This window comes from Typopeltis vanoorti, chromosome 2 (assembly GCF_054136105.1).
Source record: "Typopeltis vanoorti isolate ZY-2024b chromosome 2, IOZ_Tvanoo_1.0, whole genome shotgun sequence".
Taxonomy (NCBI): Eukaryota; Metazoa; Arthropoda; class Arachnida; order Uropygi; family Thelyphonidae; genus Typopeltis; species Typopeltis vanoorti.
In genome coordinates this window covers 6,879,399-6,896,861 of record NC_143550.1, presented here as the reverse complement: position 1 = coordinate 6,896,861, position 17,463 = coordinate 6,879,399, and the positions used below count along the sequence as shown (strand labels likewise).

At 36.9% G+C, this 17,463-nt stretch overlaps 1 protein-coding gene across 4 annotated transcripts in view; it reads right to left on the bottom strand.

The window, feature by feature from the left end:
* Nucleotides 1–17,463, bottom strand: part of Ent2 (Equilibrative nucleoside transporter 2) — a 419,356-nt gene that overhangs the window by 88,697 nt on the left and 313,196 nt on the right. The gene's annotated exons all lie outside the window — the stretch shown is intronic.

The following is a 17,463-nucleotide window of genomic DNA, read 5'->3' as shown; positions in this document are numbered from 1 at the left end:
TTCAAGTGTCTTAATATCACATACAACAAATCTTTATAACTAACTAAAAGAGTTATGAACTAATTTTAACAATTTTAAGCCATGGCATTCATATTTGGATAAAATTCCAGCAGGTTAACAGAAATTTCTCTTCCTGCAAACATTCACTGAAAGCATGCATGCTGTAAATACAAAATCTGTGATTTTTGCAATACTACATTATGCTAAATTAGAATGGAATGTATTATCTTTGCAATTATTATATTAATAAAGCTTCCCCTCCCCATGTAACTTTTGGAACCACTCAGCAGCATAGATGATCATAATACCATTTTCGCTCGCATGATGGGATCAATGGCCTATCAGAGCCAAGTAATTTGGCTTCTTCAAAAAACCTAATTAATGCTCTGATAGGGTGATTTAATCTTGCCTGCATGGCGATCCACAACCAACTGTGTGTGTGTGTGTGTGTGTGCGTGCGTGCGTGCAAGCATGTGTGTGCACGTTCTGGTCCATTCTGCTATTTTGTTTGATGACAAATGTGAGTTTACAAGAGGGAAATCCTTCCACCTAATATGAGAAGAAATTGTCCTGTTTTCCAGTAACGGAAAGTACCAAGGTAGAGAGTGGGCAGAAGATGTCTGATGTTGCTAGGCAGTATGGCTTGAGCAGGTCTACAGTAGGCACAATCTTAGCTAAGAAAGATATAATCAAGAAGACTCAAGCAACTAAAGGAGCAACAAAAATCACATCTAATAAACAAAGATGTGCCATCCATGAAAAAATGGAGAGATTGCTTTTAATTTGGATAAAAGAAAGGGAAATGAAAAGAGATGTAACCAGTATGACTATCATTCAACAGAAGGCTAGAGAAATTTTTGAAGAACTGAAGAAACAAACTCCACATTCGTCACATGAGGAGATAGAATTCAAGGCTACCACTGGATGGTTTGCAAAGTTTAGAAGGAGATCTGGCATTAAACATGTGGTAATGAGTCTACTAGTGCAGATAAAGAAGTTGAGAAGTTCTGTCTCAAATTTCAAGAATTCATTAAAAAAAGAAGGATATTGTCAACAACAAATTTTCAATTGTTATGAAACTGGCTTATTTTGGAAGCGCATGCCGAACCGTACCTACATCACGAAAGATGAGAAAAATATTCCTGGGCATAAACCCATGAAAGACTGACTGACGTTACTTTTGGGAGCTAACACTAGTGGTGATATTAAGTTTAAACCACTTCTTGTCTATCACTCTGAGAACCCTAGAACATTCAACAAAAATTCCATAATTAAGGAAAGATTGCCAGTGATGTGGAGATCGAATGAAAGGGCATGGGTCACGCGGGCTCTTTTCAAAGAATGGCTGTTTAAAGTTTGTGTCCCAAGCATCAAGGATTACCTTCAGACCAATGAATTGCCATTGAAAGCACTGTTGCTATTGGACAATGCACCAGGACACCCAAAAGACCTTGAAGATAATTTGCTGGAAGACTTTCCCTGGCTCACAGTTCAGTTTCTGCCTCCAAATACCACTTCGTTGATTCAGCCAATCGATCAGGAGGTCATTGTGGGTTTCTTGAAACCCACAATGACCACAAAGTACACTCGTCTGGTGTTTTGAACCATGCCAGTTCTCCTCAACGACAACATTAAAAACATTTTGGAAAGAAAAATTTGATATTCTTGAAGCTATCCGGCTCATTCGAAAGGCATGGCCAGAAGTCACTCAATGACAGTTGAATTCTGCTTGGCGAAAGCTGTGTCCATCCTGTATTCAGGGAGACGGAGATGATGTCCCTGAAATTATGGATGAAATTGTGACAACTGCTAGAGATCTGGAATTGGAGGTGAATGAAGATGACATTGAAGAGTTCATAATGGAACATGAAAATGATCTGACGACAGAACTCCAAGAACTCTTGAATGAAGAACACCAAGAAACTCAGCGAGATGTGTTTTCTTCTGAAAAAGAGGAAGACGAAAGAGGACCAATGCCAACATCTGCTATTAAAGATCTTTTGAAGAAGTGGTAGGATGTCAGAAAAACGGTCTTAGAATGGCACCCAAACCAGGTTGAGGTCAATAGGCTTGGGGATCTCTACAACGACAATGCTATTAATCACTTCCGAAAAATCCTGAAGAAGAGAGAAAAGCAATTGACATTGGACAGATTCTTTAACGCCCCATAAACAGAAAAAAAAACATGACTGATGAAAATGCAAAACTGTGTATGTATGTATTATTGTTATTATAAATAAACATAGTACAAAATTATATAATTTTTTATTTATTTTTTTGGGTCTCCAGAACGAATTAATCAAATTCCCATAAAAATCTATGGTAAATTGATGATTGGTTAACAAACAATTCGGGTAGCGAACATAGTCTTTGAACGGATTATGTTCGTTAGCCGATCATCCTCTGTATTTAAAAACAATGCTAATTAATAATAAATATAATTTCAATTAGTCTTTTTTAAAACCAACATAACAATGTTATGATGATTTTTAAATTGATCTAGACAGCTGTTGTAACATACACAATTGTCAAATTCAAATTATTGTTCAGCAAATTTTTCTGCTTGAGCCTTCAGATCAGACATTGATGAAGAATGAAAATGGTTTGTAAGCTCAGCTTTCTAATTTTTTTTTTTTTTTTTTTTTGGTTTTGGTTATGTTGTTTTCCGGTGCTGATACGTAAGCATCTTCATTCTTCCACAATGTCGATGCTGTTGAAGAGGAAAAGGAAACTTTTTACACATTTCAACATTATTCACACCATATTCCAACTCATGAATAATTTCGAATTTGTTTGAAAACCAAGAGACACTTTTTTTTTTTAGTAGACCCGTTTCTGATGGAAAGGTTCATTTTTAACCAATTTTACCAGAGTGGTAGTGTTTAGGTAAAGCAAGGAAGGAGGGCCAAGGCTAAACACTGGAAAGGCAGGTAATGAGTGGATGGTCCCCAAGGACAAGATTAGGTTTAAACTGCACTGTAATCTGATGCTGGGTGTCATAATAGCTAAGTCACTCCTTTCATTTTTGTATATTCCAAGAATTCAGAATTCCAAGAACTACCTTAGCAATTAAGAATGTTTCCATCATTACTAAAATTTATACAGTATATTCGTATAGTGTGCATGTAATAAAAGTGAGCAATTGTATGGGAATATGCATAAATTAAAATCATTATGGCATTTAGTTTAATTTAGTTTAATCCTTTATCCAAGTGTGAGCAACTGAAAGTATCTTCAGGACTGGGGTCAGGTAGTACAACACTGGAAAACTCGTAGCAAAGGTGGACCAGGCTAACATCACTCCTATCCCAGTATCCCCCATAATGCAAAACACATCTCCTTGCGGATATGTATAATGTTATGCATTAAGGGAAGGGCCACTACCCAGACTAGTTTCGACCTTTATTGAGGTCTCTTCAGTGGGAGCCAGGCCCAGACGTGGAGATACCAGGCAGAAGCAATAGCAAGGTCAGGTAAAGATGACATTTGGATAAAGGATTAAACTAAATTTATTATAGTCTAACCAAGTGAAAAATAAACTTTCAAAAACTTTCAACTGTTCTGTTCTCAGTATTTCCATGCTCATTACAACAAAGCCTGAGTGAATCTAAATTTTTTTATTGTCTTTTAGTGGTGTATTTCTAAAAAAACTTTATTCAAATCAAAACCAATTGCCTTTGATATATTCTGAACAAAATACTGATGTTCTGCAGGTTACTTTTTTCTTTCTTTCAGCATAAGGTAACATTTATACGTTTATTATATTCAATTATATTATATGTTCAAACAACGTGGCTGGCTGGCTGGCTTATTCAACTTCCTTTTTAGTGAAATTTATTTTAGTTTCTAATCTACTCACATATCATAATATGTGAGTAGATTAGTGAATCAGATGAGTGAATTTGATGCTATGAGTGAATCAGAGTATTAAGAACATACAAACTAATATGTTCACAATACTCTCTTAACTCAGTTTACAAGATCATGATCATGGACCCACAGCACATAGGGCCAATATAATGGAATTGTCCCTATGTGCTGTGGGTCCACGCGGTTAGCCTAGTGGCTATGCGCTTCGCAACCATATGCCTGGGGAAGGAGTGTCCTAGGTTCGATTCCCATCAACAACGGTGAGGAGCTTATGGATCTTCCTCAGCCATAGCTAAGTTAGCCAGTCTTGGGCATGGACAGGTTCTTTTCCACCAGTTTATTTGGGGGTTTTCATCCCGCAAGCAGGCAAACTGGCCCTTGTGAACACACAGAATACAGCCATAAGATACAGTACGGCAAGGAAGGCAACTGCCGTGCTCATAGCAATTTCCCTAGATGGTGGTGTATATATAGCTGTCCCTAAACAGCCGAAAGGCTATAACCACAATAACATGTGCTGTGGCAGTTTGTGAAAGTGTGTGTGTATGAGGGGGGGGGGAGATATGAAGCTACCATGGAAGTGGATACTCAGTTCACAAAAGCTAATAAAGGTTTTCTGGTGACAGTAGAGTATGTTACTGAAACATAACCGACACACATTCATAGTTCAATAAACACTGCAATAATTTCAGTTGGCAATAACAGAAGAAAATGATGTTAATAACATATAGAAATAAATAAAAAAAAAAAATATATAATCCCCCCCCCATCACTTCAAAGATACTTTCCTTCTTGATTGTTATCATGAAATGATGTATCTCCCAAAACTATGAATGGCGAATTTGTTTAGGAGAAATAAGGTTCTTACAAGAAACACTTCTTATTTCTGATTTTATAAAAAATTTCATCTGCATCTTCATCAAGATCTTTATTACACTAATAAGAATGGGAATGCCATGTGCAACATGCTGCCATCACCATAGTTCTCTTTTCATATTATTTCTCTTCATCTTGATTCAAATGGTTATCCCTAGATTTATTATCATTAGTTCCTAGATATAGGTAATCTGCTAATACACTTCTTGTACGAAATCTACATCTACAGTATGAAACTTCTGCAGTTGACAAAAGTGAGAGGTTGTAGGATGGAGTGCAAACCTGCCATGGAGGGATGCTGTTATGTTTGGTGTAAGCAATGTTGACAACAATCATGCCAACAGCTTGCATAGTAAAATGTATACTAAAAAGTATACTAAATGTATATTGCATAGTTAAATGCATACTAAAAGGACATATGGCAGTCTGATATGTGTAATACTGAACTTCTCAATGCAGAGAAAAGAGAGTAAATGCAGGATGATCTGGAAGAGACTTTATCTTAAGGGCATAATTAAGAGACAATTGTTTCTGTCTAAGTGATAGAGCTGCTTCATTTGCTTCAACATAAAGACTTTGAGTGGGTAATGTGTCAAAGGTACCAGTAGCTATCTGTATACTCTGATGATGGATGGGATCCAACTATTGCAAGTTATTCTGCCTTGCTGAACCATAAACTTGAGATCCATAATCCAACTTTGAACATATAAGTGCACAATAAACACAAAGCAATGAGGATTGATCTGCACCCCATTCAGTAGAGGACAGAGTGCGAAGGAGATTCAATGCTCTCTTGCAATTTTCTCTTAGTTGACGAATGCGTGCAAGGAATGTAAGCTTTCTCAAATATGAGTCCCAAGAACTTGGCTTCTCTTGTTACAGAATAACAGTTCATCTCATTCTTAATTCAGGATGTAGGTGAAGAGTGAGTTTTCGACAGAAGTGTGTGCAGACTTTTTTCTGCTGAAAACCTGAACCCATAACTAAGAGCCCACAGAGAAACATGATCAATTGCTTGCTGAAGTTGTCTTTCAATTAGTAATTGAGTTAACTTTGATAGCAAAAAGGGTCCCACTTAAGACAGAGCCTTGGGAACACAGTGTTCCCCAAGGCTCCGTCTTAAGCCATATCATCAAGGCTTCTTGATGACATGGCTGAGATAGCTTATTTCCCACTCTGAGTTGGAAAGCTCAACATGACAGAATGTTTTAATAAATACAGGAAGATGTCCTCTGAGACATCTTCCTGTTATAGAGTTCTTTTAATATGCTATATCTCCAGACTGTGTCATAAGCTCTTCCCATGTCAAAGAAAACTGAAAACAGAGGTTCTTGCTTCAGAAATGCATCTCTTATACAAGTTTCTAAATGGACAAAATGGTGTAAAGTTGAATGATGTCTAACTGAGAGAGAAGGTGTTGAATTCAAGAGATCCCAGGATGTTTCTGTGAGTCTGAATATATTATGCATCATTGGTAGTGATCTAGTCTGATGTGTTTTAATGCAAGTTCTATTGCATACAGCTCAGCAGCAAAGTTATTTCACTAGTGAAATTTGTGCAGATATATCTATACTTCTGCCAAGTAAAGTCTATCCATTGCAGGACACTCTACCTCAGTGTTTCTCAAAGTGTGGTACGTGCACCCTCAGGGGTACGTGCAATTTTCAGCTATGCATCATCAATGCATGGAATCATTATTAATTAAAAAAAAGAATTATTTTAAACATATATATTTCTCAATAAATTATATATTATGTATGAATTCTCCTACTCAAACTGAGAGTTACTATCGTCATGACGCTCACGTCCTGGGGATAGTAAATTGCTCCCTACGGTAAACAACATGCCCTCCACAACAGCGTCACTATACTGAAGATGCAAGAAAAACAAGTAGTTTTATTGTATCACTGAATAAGGTACAGAGACATTTGCATTCTGTTAATAAATAGTGCAATTAGAGTCAAATGGGATAAAAACAGGACTAACTAATGAATCACATCTTCCCTCACAGAAAGTGCTGTATAGACTCAAGCAAAACCATATGTTGCCAGTGCAACATATGGTTTTGCTTGACACCACCCTGCCGTGAATGTGTTAAAACTAAGAAATATATAGTGAATGTGTTTCAGATATTATGGAATTCAGTTGAAGAGAATTAGCATTTCAACTCAACTGTTGGCTTGTCTTTGGTTTGTACGATCTTTTGTTAATACTGCACCAATCATATGCACTTCTTCATAGTGCTTGAACTACCACTGCTGTCTATTTTGCGCTCTGCTTTTATCTCATTAGTCATTTGTGAAGGATTGTTCATTACGTATCTCAAGTATTGTAAATTACTGGTAATTTTTGCTTGAAATAATGGGAAAGAGGATGAAGCTATTTGGGTAGATGACTTTGATGATGCGCACAAGGAAACTGTTCGCGATGCCAAAAGTAGCGATAGCAAATAGGAGCTTCTTGGTAAGTCACACCATTTTCTGTTTTAAAACTTTAGTTTCCAAAAATCCCCGCACATATCTCTCACCACGAAATTTTAGCTTTAATTTTTGGAAAAAAAGTGTTATATTCGAGTAAACACGGGAATTTTTTTAGCTTTCAAATTCTGAAGTATGGATCATTGGTTAAAGACTGGATTTATAAAACGCACAAAAGAGAGCAATATAGCAAATATAAGTAGCTGTAAGCAACAAGAAAACGTTGTTATTGTATCTGGATCAAATGAAACTGATAAGGGTGTCATCTGACATCTTTAGAGAACCAACTAGGAAAGATTAAAATCTTCGTAAGTGTGATATGAATTACTTGAAATGTGGATTTTCATGGACGGGAAATGAAGAGGAACCTATTCCAAATTTTGTTCTTTTAAAAATAAATGATATTTTTTGTTTGCATGAACATATAAATTCAAATAAAATAGACATTTACACCAAAATATACTTTATTTATTTATTTATTATTATTTTGATAAGGGGTACTTGGTAATAATGAAAATTTAAGAAGGGGTACGCGGATATCTGAAGTTTGAGAAACACTGCTCTACCAGGTAGAAGCAAGCATAGACTTAGGACCCATAATCAAGTTTTGATCATATCAGTGTCATAAACCAACAAAGCAGAGAACATCTGTGAGTACCCCAAAGGGTGTAAGATAGGATGCAAAGGATGTTCATTGCTTTACAGTACTCATCTCACAGCTGCCTTAAGTGAGGGAGGAAGGTAAGTTTATTGTGAAATGAACTTACTTTAACAATGTTATCAACAGACATACCAAAAGGACGTGTGGCACTCTGATGTGTGATACTCAGCCTCATAATGTAGAGAAAAGACATCAGTACAGGTAGGATGCTCTGGAAAAAACTATTTTTAGAGTATAGTCAAGAGATAACTGTTTTTGTTTAAGTGATAGATCCAGTTCCTTTATTTTGACATAAAAATTGAGTAGGCAATGTGCAAAAGGCATAGCTATCGGTATACCCTGATGATGGATGGGATTCAACCATCATCGCAGGCTATTCTGCCTTGCAGAACCATAGACTTCAGACCCATAATCTAGCTTTGAACATACAAGTGCACAACAAAGATGGAACAATGATCATTCCAATCTCCCCCATTCAGTGGAGAACAGAGTGCAAAGGAGATTCAATGCACTTGAACTTTTTTCTTAGTTGATGAATATGTGCAAGTAATGAAAACTTTTGCCAAAGTTGAATCCCAACAACTTGGCTTCTGCTACTGGAATATCAGTTCATTGCATTCTTAATTCAGGATCTGGATGAAAAGTGGGTTTTTAACAGAAGTGTATACAGACACTTTTTTCCTGCTGAAAACCTGAATCCATTTTATGAGTCCATGATCAATTGCTTGCTGAAGTCTTTCAATTACGCTCATGTTGCAAAAGTGACAGTAAATTGTGAAGTCATCAACATATAGAGCACTGCCTATAGTGAGAGGAAGCTGTTCAGTGACTCAATTAATTTTGATAGCAAAAAGTGTCACATTTAAGATAGAGCTTTGGGGAACACCCTGTTCTTGATGATATGACTGAGATACAGTATTCTCTCAGCTAGAAAGAAAATTTTTCTTAAATACAGGAAGGTGTCCTCTGAGACACAGGTTATAGAGGTCTTATGCCATATCAAAGAACACTGAAACCAGATGTCCTTATTTCAGAAATGCATCGCTTATACAAGTTTCTAAATGGATTAAATGGTGCAAAGTTGAATGATATCTATGAAAGCTATACTGTGCATTGGAAAGAAAATCATTGCTTTCTAAATATCAGAGAAGTCTGGCATTAACCATTTACTCTAATATCTTACAAAGACAGCTGGCCATAGAAATATGTTGCGAACTGTTTGCTTGTGCTGGATCTTTTCCTGAATGATCCTTGGTTTTAAAATAGCAATGACAACTGACTTATGCCAAGAATCCGGGAATGGCTCCTCTGTAAGTATTCTGTTGTATATTAAACCATGGAGATCCATAGAAGATGATGAAGATGTTTTATCATTTCATAATGGATGTCATAATGACATACTGTACTGTGCTGAGATGAGACAATCAAAGAGATGTTTTTAGTTCCTCCTCAACAAATGGTCGATTGTACGACTCAAACCCATTAATAGAAAAATTTATCAGTTGTTTCTCTAGTTGTTCTTTCATTATTAAAAATTCAGGACAATATGAAACTGTTGCTGAGATTCTGAAATAACTTTCTCTCAAAGTGTACAGTAACAGCTTTAAGATCAGCCACAGCACATCTGTTATGCTCTAAGGTAGACAAATTATGTGTTCTGTATCTGCCTTTCATTTTCTGGATTTTATTCCATACAATTTTAGCGCTGGTTGTTTGATTAATCGGTGATGTAAATTGGATTCAAGATTGTTTTTGACTCTGATGTTTCATGCAATGTGCTTTTGCACGAGCACATTTAAAAGCAATTGAGTATGATGTGGTGGAGTATCTTCAAAATATTATTTTATTATTATTTCGGGCAACTCCAAGGAGTCGACAGACTCATCGAGGGAGGCCCTAACATCATGTCAAGAACAACTAATCGACATTCACACAGTATCTATCATACCTCGCCTTGAACTCATTCACGGTCATAACACCCACAACAGACTGTGGCAACTTATTCCACTCATTCACCACTCTCCAAGCAAAAAACCTAGCTCTAACACCCCTGCTAACCACATTCTTGCCCAGCTTCCATGTACGGCCCCTAGTTCTCCCACCACCAGTCCTATTCTCAAAAATATCTCCTGGATTAATCTTATAGAAACCCTTCAGTAATTTGAATGTCTCAATCATATCACCCCTTTTCTGCCTATCAATCAATTTTTGCAACCCACAAATCTTCAACCTGTTCTCATAAGGTTCATTCCACAGACCTGCTATCATCTGGGTCACTCGTCTCTGGATCCTCTCCACCTCCTCTCCATCAAGAAGAAATCCTGGCGCCCATATCTGGGCACAGTAGTCTAGATGGGGCTTATCAAGGCTCAATACAGAGGAACAATAACTTGTTTGTCTCTGCTTGTTAAAGTATTTTTCAGAAGCCAAGTGATTTGTTGAGCTGATTTAGCCACTTTTGCGATGTGTCCCCTAAACTTCAACTCCCTATCCACCAACACTCCCAAATCCCTGGCCTCATCAATCTCCTGGAGTATGGTTCCACCAATGTGATATACTGCTGCTAATCTTTTTACCCCAAAATGCATAACCTTACACTTTGCCACATTAAATTGACATCCATTTTCCTTAGCCCAGTCCTCCAAACTATCCAAATCATCTTGCAAAATTTTGACATCCTGTGCACTCACAATTGCTCTACCCAACTTTGCATCATCAGCAAAGAAGTGAACACTTCCTCTCAGATCCTTTCCTATATCGTTAATGAACAAATTAAAAAGTAGTGGTCCAAGAACAGAACCCTGCAGCACACCGCTAGTCACAAGCCATCTTTTGTACTCAACTCCTGAATAAACCACTCTCTGGTATCTCTCCATCAACCACACTCCTATCTATCTCACCAACCCTATACCATCCCCATCTGCTCCAGTTTACTGATTAGAGTTCCATGTGGTATATATCAAATGATCTGTCTTGATCTTTTTTGGAGAGTGGATATTGAGATGATGTTTTTGGAATTGAAGCTGTTGCTGCCTGGATAATACAGTCTGTTGCATACTTTGCAGTTTCTGCATTAAATTTTACAAGATGAAAAAAAATATTTTAGTCAGCCTAGTCAATTTTCCAGATGGGCATATGTATAGGAGAACATAGTTCCTGTGAAGGCATAGTACAAATCACTTCCGTATAATAGTGCAATCACTACTGTAAGACTGCTTATATTCTGCAGTTGATCTTGCAGTCAACTGCAGAATATGAGCTAGTAAGCACATGAAAGAAAGTGATTTGTCATTATTGTCAAGGATTCATTCAATGTATGCCCTTGTCCATTTGTGTTGGCACTATAAATGGGAGTGTCATGCCTATTAAAGTCATCCAGAAGAAGTAGGGGTTCAGGCTGTTGCAAGATGAGATTATCAAGATCTATATCATTTAACTCAGCACCTGGTGGTAAATAAATTAAATGTACTGTAATAAGAAATCCTATGGATAGGAAAACAGCTACTGATTCCAGAGCAATATTAAGTTGGACATGATGGAAAGGAGCATGACTGCCCACTAAGATAGCTACTCCACTATGAGCAGGATTATCTCCATTTCTGTCCTTGGTACAACAGTGAAATTCCTTAAGGTAGGATCCTCACTGGGTTTTAAATATATTTCCTGCAGACAGAAACAGAAAGGGTTGCATTTCTGCAGCAAATGTTCTAATTGTTTTAATAAAAAAAATGTTCTTATTGTTTTGGCTTCACAGACTTGTCTGATTTCCAAGAGGTTAAGGGCTTACCTTTGTCAGGTATATATATTTATTAATTGATTTTGAGAAGAATGGATAGCCAGGTGTTTATCTCTTCCTCTGGAAAAATATTCAACATATCATCGGATGTCAGGATCAGTTGGTAAGTTTAATTTACTTTCAGTGGATACCAAAGTATCCATTTCTTCTGTGGAAGTGTCTGGTGGTATATCTTTAAGTGATATCCTTGCCATAATTTTTTTGGCAAGTGGGTTTTAATTGAATGGAACCATTTTTGGTGCTGTTTCTAGACAAAGACCTTAAATCATGAGACTGATGCACTGAACAGAGATGCACTCATGATCAAAAAGCTGAGGTATGATGAAATTATCAGATGGTGGAATAGACATACAAGTTTGAGATGCTGTTGATATTTTATTAATTGGCATCATCTTAGCATCAGAGGATCGCAGGACAGGTGAGGTGGTGGTTAACTTCCCTTTTGCATCTTGATATGATATATTTTGTTTTAACCTTTTGTATTTCTTTTTCATCTATTTCCACTTCTGACACGCATAAGATGATCTCCCTAACAGTTGACACATTTAGCTTTCTTTGCAGAGCAAGATTTGTTATTTTGCTCTTTATTACCACAATGAGCATAGGTAATAGAGTCGAGACAAACAGTTCAGGCATGTCCACATTTCTGACATTTAAAGCATCTTAGTGGATCAGGTATGTAAAGTTTAGCAGTTGAGATGCCCTGCTTTTACAGATGTTGGAAGCTTCCTCTTCAAGTGTCATTCGCTAGAAGGAGGTTGGCAACAATGTACAGAACTTTTTCTTTCTTTTGCTGCTCTGTAACATTTATGGTAATTCAGGCCAGTCCAATCCTCAATGTCTTCAAACCACATTCTCCTGGGTCTACCTCTCCTCTTTTCCCATCCAGTTTCCCTTCTAATATTAAGTTCTGAATGCCTTCTTGTCTAGTTAGATGTCCAAAATATTTAAGTTTTCATTCTTTAATTATTTTCATTAATGTTCTTTTCATTTTTGCTTTCTTTAAAACATCTTCATTTTCTCTGTCCATGATATTTCAACATTCTTCTGATAATCCACATTTCGAAAGCTTCTAATTTTTTCTCTGCTTCTTTATTTAGAGTACATGTTTCACTGTTGTAGAGAAGACTTGACCAGATATAGCATTTTATTAATCAAATGATGATCTATGGCAGTGATTTTCAACCTTTTCCATAATACGGCACACCTAGACTAATTATTAAAATTCTGCAGCAAACTAAAAATATATTCTTTTAATTTTTTTTGATGATCTGGCAAATAAGCATCATTTTGATTGATTTACACACACAAGAAGAGGGAAGACCAGACATTAATAAATAAATGCTCAAATTACGACTTTTTTTTTCAATTAATTTGTTTTCATAAATCTCGCGGTCCACCTGAAGACCTCTCACGCCACACTGGTTGAAAATCGCTGATCTATGGTATTAGTATTAGGACCTACACAATATTTGAGGATGAAGAATTCATGCTCAAGGGTTTTCTGTCTGGACACTATAGCAGCTACCCAGGACACTATAGCAGCACCACAGCAAGCCTCAGGTCCCAACCTGGGACAATGGTGTGGGAGACTTACTGCAACACCATTGACCTTTTGTAAGTAGTGCACTAGCCAAATGATCCTGGCTGGGCCATCCAGGACATCCCTGTCCTGCTAAAGCAGAAGCCAAAGTAGTGCAAGACTAATAAGATCCCTCTTTCTGGATGCCCACAGGTTGCGCATGACAATGGATCCCAGGGATGGTCGCCTGGAAGGAAGGGTATAAAAAAGATTCAGAAGTAGAGCAAAGAAAAAAAAAAAGAGGAAGACTGAAAAGGGCCAGTACCATCACAGGGAGGTCCCCTTCCATGATGACCAGGTGCCTCACAGGGAATTACAGAGTGTTTCATATACAATTTATGCAAGCATACTTAAGAGGCTAAGAATAATTGTCAAAGAGAAACTTGGAGAAGTACATGCTGGGTTCAGGTCAAGTAGAGATTGTCAGGAGCAGATTTTTGTTTTAAAACAAATAGTTGAGAAATCATAGAAATATAAGGATCTGCATTTAAATTTTGGAGATCTGAAAAAGGCATTTGACAAGGATCCAAGAGAAAAGCAGTTCAAAACACTACAATTATTATAAGTGCATATGGCACACTATACTGAGCATAATCTATATTTAAGTTGTAAGTCAGCATTTAAAACTGAAGATGGACAGGAAAATAGTTTGATATTAAATCAGGTCTAAGACAAGGATGCACACTATGAAGGAAAGTGGCACGAAACCTGATATCAAAACTGGAAATGTTAATATCACTTATTTAATTTATGCAGATGATGTCATACTCTTATATAATTAATCCAGTACAAGTTTACAGGATTTCTTAACTAAATTGAATAACTGCTGTAACAAATATAGTATGAAAATCAGTGATAAAAAGATTTCCATGCTGTCCACCAAAAATATGAAAATAGATAGCACATAGAAAACTTCAACTGCATTCTGAATGAAAAATCTGTAGAACAAATAAACGTTTCAGCTATTCAGGCACAATTTTCAGTTCAACCTCTCGACCGGTTGTGGCGGATGAAATAGTGAGACCAAATTGCACTTCTCATCCATGTTATTCAATAGGTGTTACAGAATTGCATCCAGATTTTGCTGGACATCTATAGACGTCATAGCCGGTATTTTGTGGGTGCGTTAAAGGGAAGTGGCTACAAAAGAGGTTGAAATTTCATTGTGTTATAATGTTAATCACCAGTATTTTAAATTATTATTGTAAATTAGACATCCACAGAGTCAAACAGCTAATCATGGAAGGTCTCACTCTCATGTCACACGCATCTCATCAGACCACGTTAAATACATCCACTATCAGTGCATTCGTCACACTTTTCAAGTAACACATTCCAATCACCTACTATTCACCATGAAAAAACCTCCCCCTCCTACACTTAAATAGCTTCCAAGTTTTTCTCTATGGAAAATTTCTTCCAGATTCAACTTGTAATAACCTCTTACCAACTTATATGTCTCAATCATATCCCCCATTCTCCTATCCACTAAACTCTATAAACTTAATTTCCTCAATTTTTCTTCATACTCAACATTCCAGAGACCATCTTAGTCAATCACAACATTTAGACCCTTTCCAATATTACAGCATCCCTTTGAAAACTAAGTGACCAAATTTGTGTAGACTAATCCACATGTGGATTGATTATAACCTTGTACAATGTAACCATAATCTCCTTACTTCTACACACCCGTCAATAAATCACTGCCATAATCCCCCCCCCCCTGCAACTCACAATTTTAGCAAGGTGTCCTCTTAATTTTAGGTCCTTATCTCCTGCATCTCATGTATCTAAGATATCACACCAACCAACTCTGCATCCCAAATTTAAATATTACACTTTACAACACTGAACTTGTATCCCACTTACTCGGTCTACTCCTTTTTTAAAGCTGCAACATCTGCAAACAACTGCATGTGTCCATTTTTAGACCTTTTCTAATGTCATTAATATACAAGTTAAACAGCAACAGCAACTTTTTTTAATGTTGTCATCGGTAACTGCTGTGTGTGGCCGGCCTGGGCGATCAACATCTTTCACGATTTCTCTGCCTTCCGAAACTCGTTTGTGCCATTCAAAAATGCATGCACGAGACATGCACTCTTCACCGTAAGCTCAGTCAATAATAACTGAAAAGTGTCTGTTGCGGATTTCTTCAGTTTCACAAGAAACTTGATGTTAACTCGCTGTTCGCTCTTGCACTCCAACATTTTCGGACCGAGGATAAGAAAATGTCTATATCTAAACATGCATCCACTTGTACTGAGTAAAGCGATGGAGTTGAGATTTGTCTCATGGTGACAGGTTAGAACATGCTCTATAACCATCTGTTTGTCTCTCTCCTCCCACTCTCCATTCCCAAGTTATAGGGTCAGTCTCATTTTTTTTGTGTCGGATCTCGTATAGTGCTCGGACACTGGAAAGCAATGTGCCTGAGCCCAAGCACACTGTTGGTGCTGCTGTTATGAAATTGCAATTCCACCATGGCTTAGGAAAATGTGGAAACCAACTCGATGTTCACTCTTGCACTCTTGCAGCTGGTGTTTTAGGAATTGCAGTTGTGGAAGCTTGTATAACACACTCTGTTATGTTGAATTATTGAAAAATCAAATTCTGCTAATGATGAAAAGGTGGACCAGTCAGCTTGCTCAATTTTCCACTGGGATATCTGAGATGTTGGTACACAGTTGCAATTATACAGAAAAGTGATCAAATATGTTGTCATTAGTTTCCCATTTAAAGTGGGAAATATTACATTAGGATAATATGATATTACATATCATATTACAGTGAGAAAGGGAGGATGAACACAGTTAAGTTGATGGCAGTTAATGTTCAGGCAGGCATAATGAAGAAGGTATTGCTTACTGTGTTTAAGAGGGAGAGATTGTCATTGTTGAGTATGCTCAACAACTCTTACTCTGATGTTTGTGCAGGCAGTATCCCACAGTGTGGTGTCCATTTAAATCATCCATTAAATGTAAGGGAGATGGAAACTGCAATATGACATCATCAAAGGTCATTTTAAGAAATATTTGTGGCAGGAGGAAGGTACATGCAGCATATTATATTTCCGAGTGAGAGTCGAACAGTACCTGCTTCTACGTTGGTGTTCATGGTTGGATTTGCTGGAAGGGGTATGGTTGCCAACAGTGATGGCTACTCATTTCTGGACAGGTTCATCCCTTGTCCTGTCTTTATGAATGTTGGTAACATTACAGAGAGCCAGATCATCACTTGGCTTCAGGTACGTTTTCTGCAGGAAGAAGCAAATCGGTTTGTACTTCTCCAGGAGAGCCTTGTTGTTGATGTTTTGTCGCAATCCGTGATAATTCCAATAATACTCAGGAAAACGTTTTTTGTTTTTTTTTTAAATTCTGAACCTCAAGTTCTGTAGCATTGTTTTCAGGAGCTTCCACACCTCATATGTAGAGAAATCATATTCTGAATTAAGACAGTATCAGTATAATCTGGCTATAAAGTAACATTAAGCATCATTTTTTTTTATTTAAATTTTCATTTACCTCAGTGGTTCTTAACCTTTTTTTGCCTAGCATCCCCCTTTCAAGTATTTGTATGGCCTGCCACCCCCCTGTTCAATTTTACACTAGGTTAATGACTCAATAAGATAATTATAACATACTATTAAGCAAACCTAAATTACCATCAACAAATTTGAACCGATGGTTAATTAAAAATTAATGACTTGGATGCAAATTAATTTTTACTAAAAAAAAGATGTAAACTCACTGTATTTAATAAGCCAATCATTAATGGCTACCCTGAGTCTGATGAGATCCTGATAATTTTTCAATATCAGATTCAATGTTTGACAAATGAAGTCTCAAGTCTCCTCTTTCACTTATTTGCAATTTATTTCGCTGTTTAGCTAACAATTGCAACATGATGCTGAATGATTCCTCGAACAAGTATGAAGAAGGAAAAGCAATCAGCAGTAATTTTATTTCTTCCCAAAGCTGAGGATACTTGCACTGCATGTTTGGCCAGAATCTTTCATACCTACACTGTTGAAATTGCACTTGAGCTTCAAAATCATTTTTAAGTCAAATTCTTCACATAAATTTGGATAAACAAAAGTGGCATCAGAAAGAAATGGATTTATGACCCAATTGGGTATTTTAAGCTCATCAAAGTCTCTGAATCTGATCATCAAGTCTTCTTTCAGTATCAGAAGATG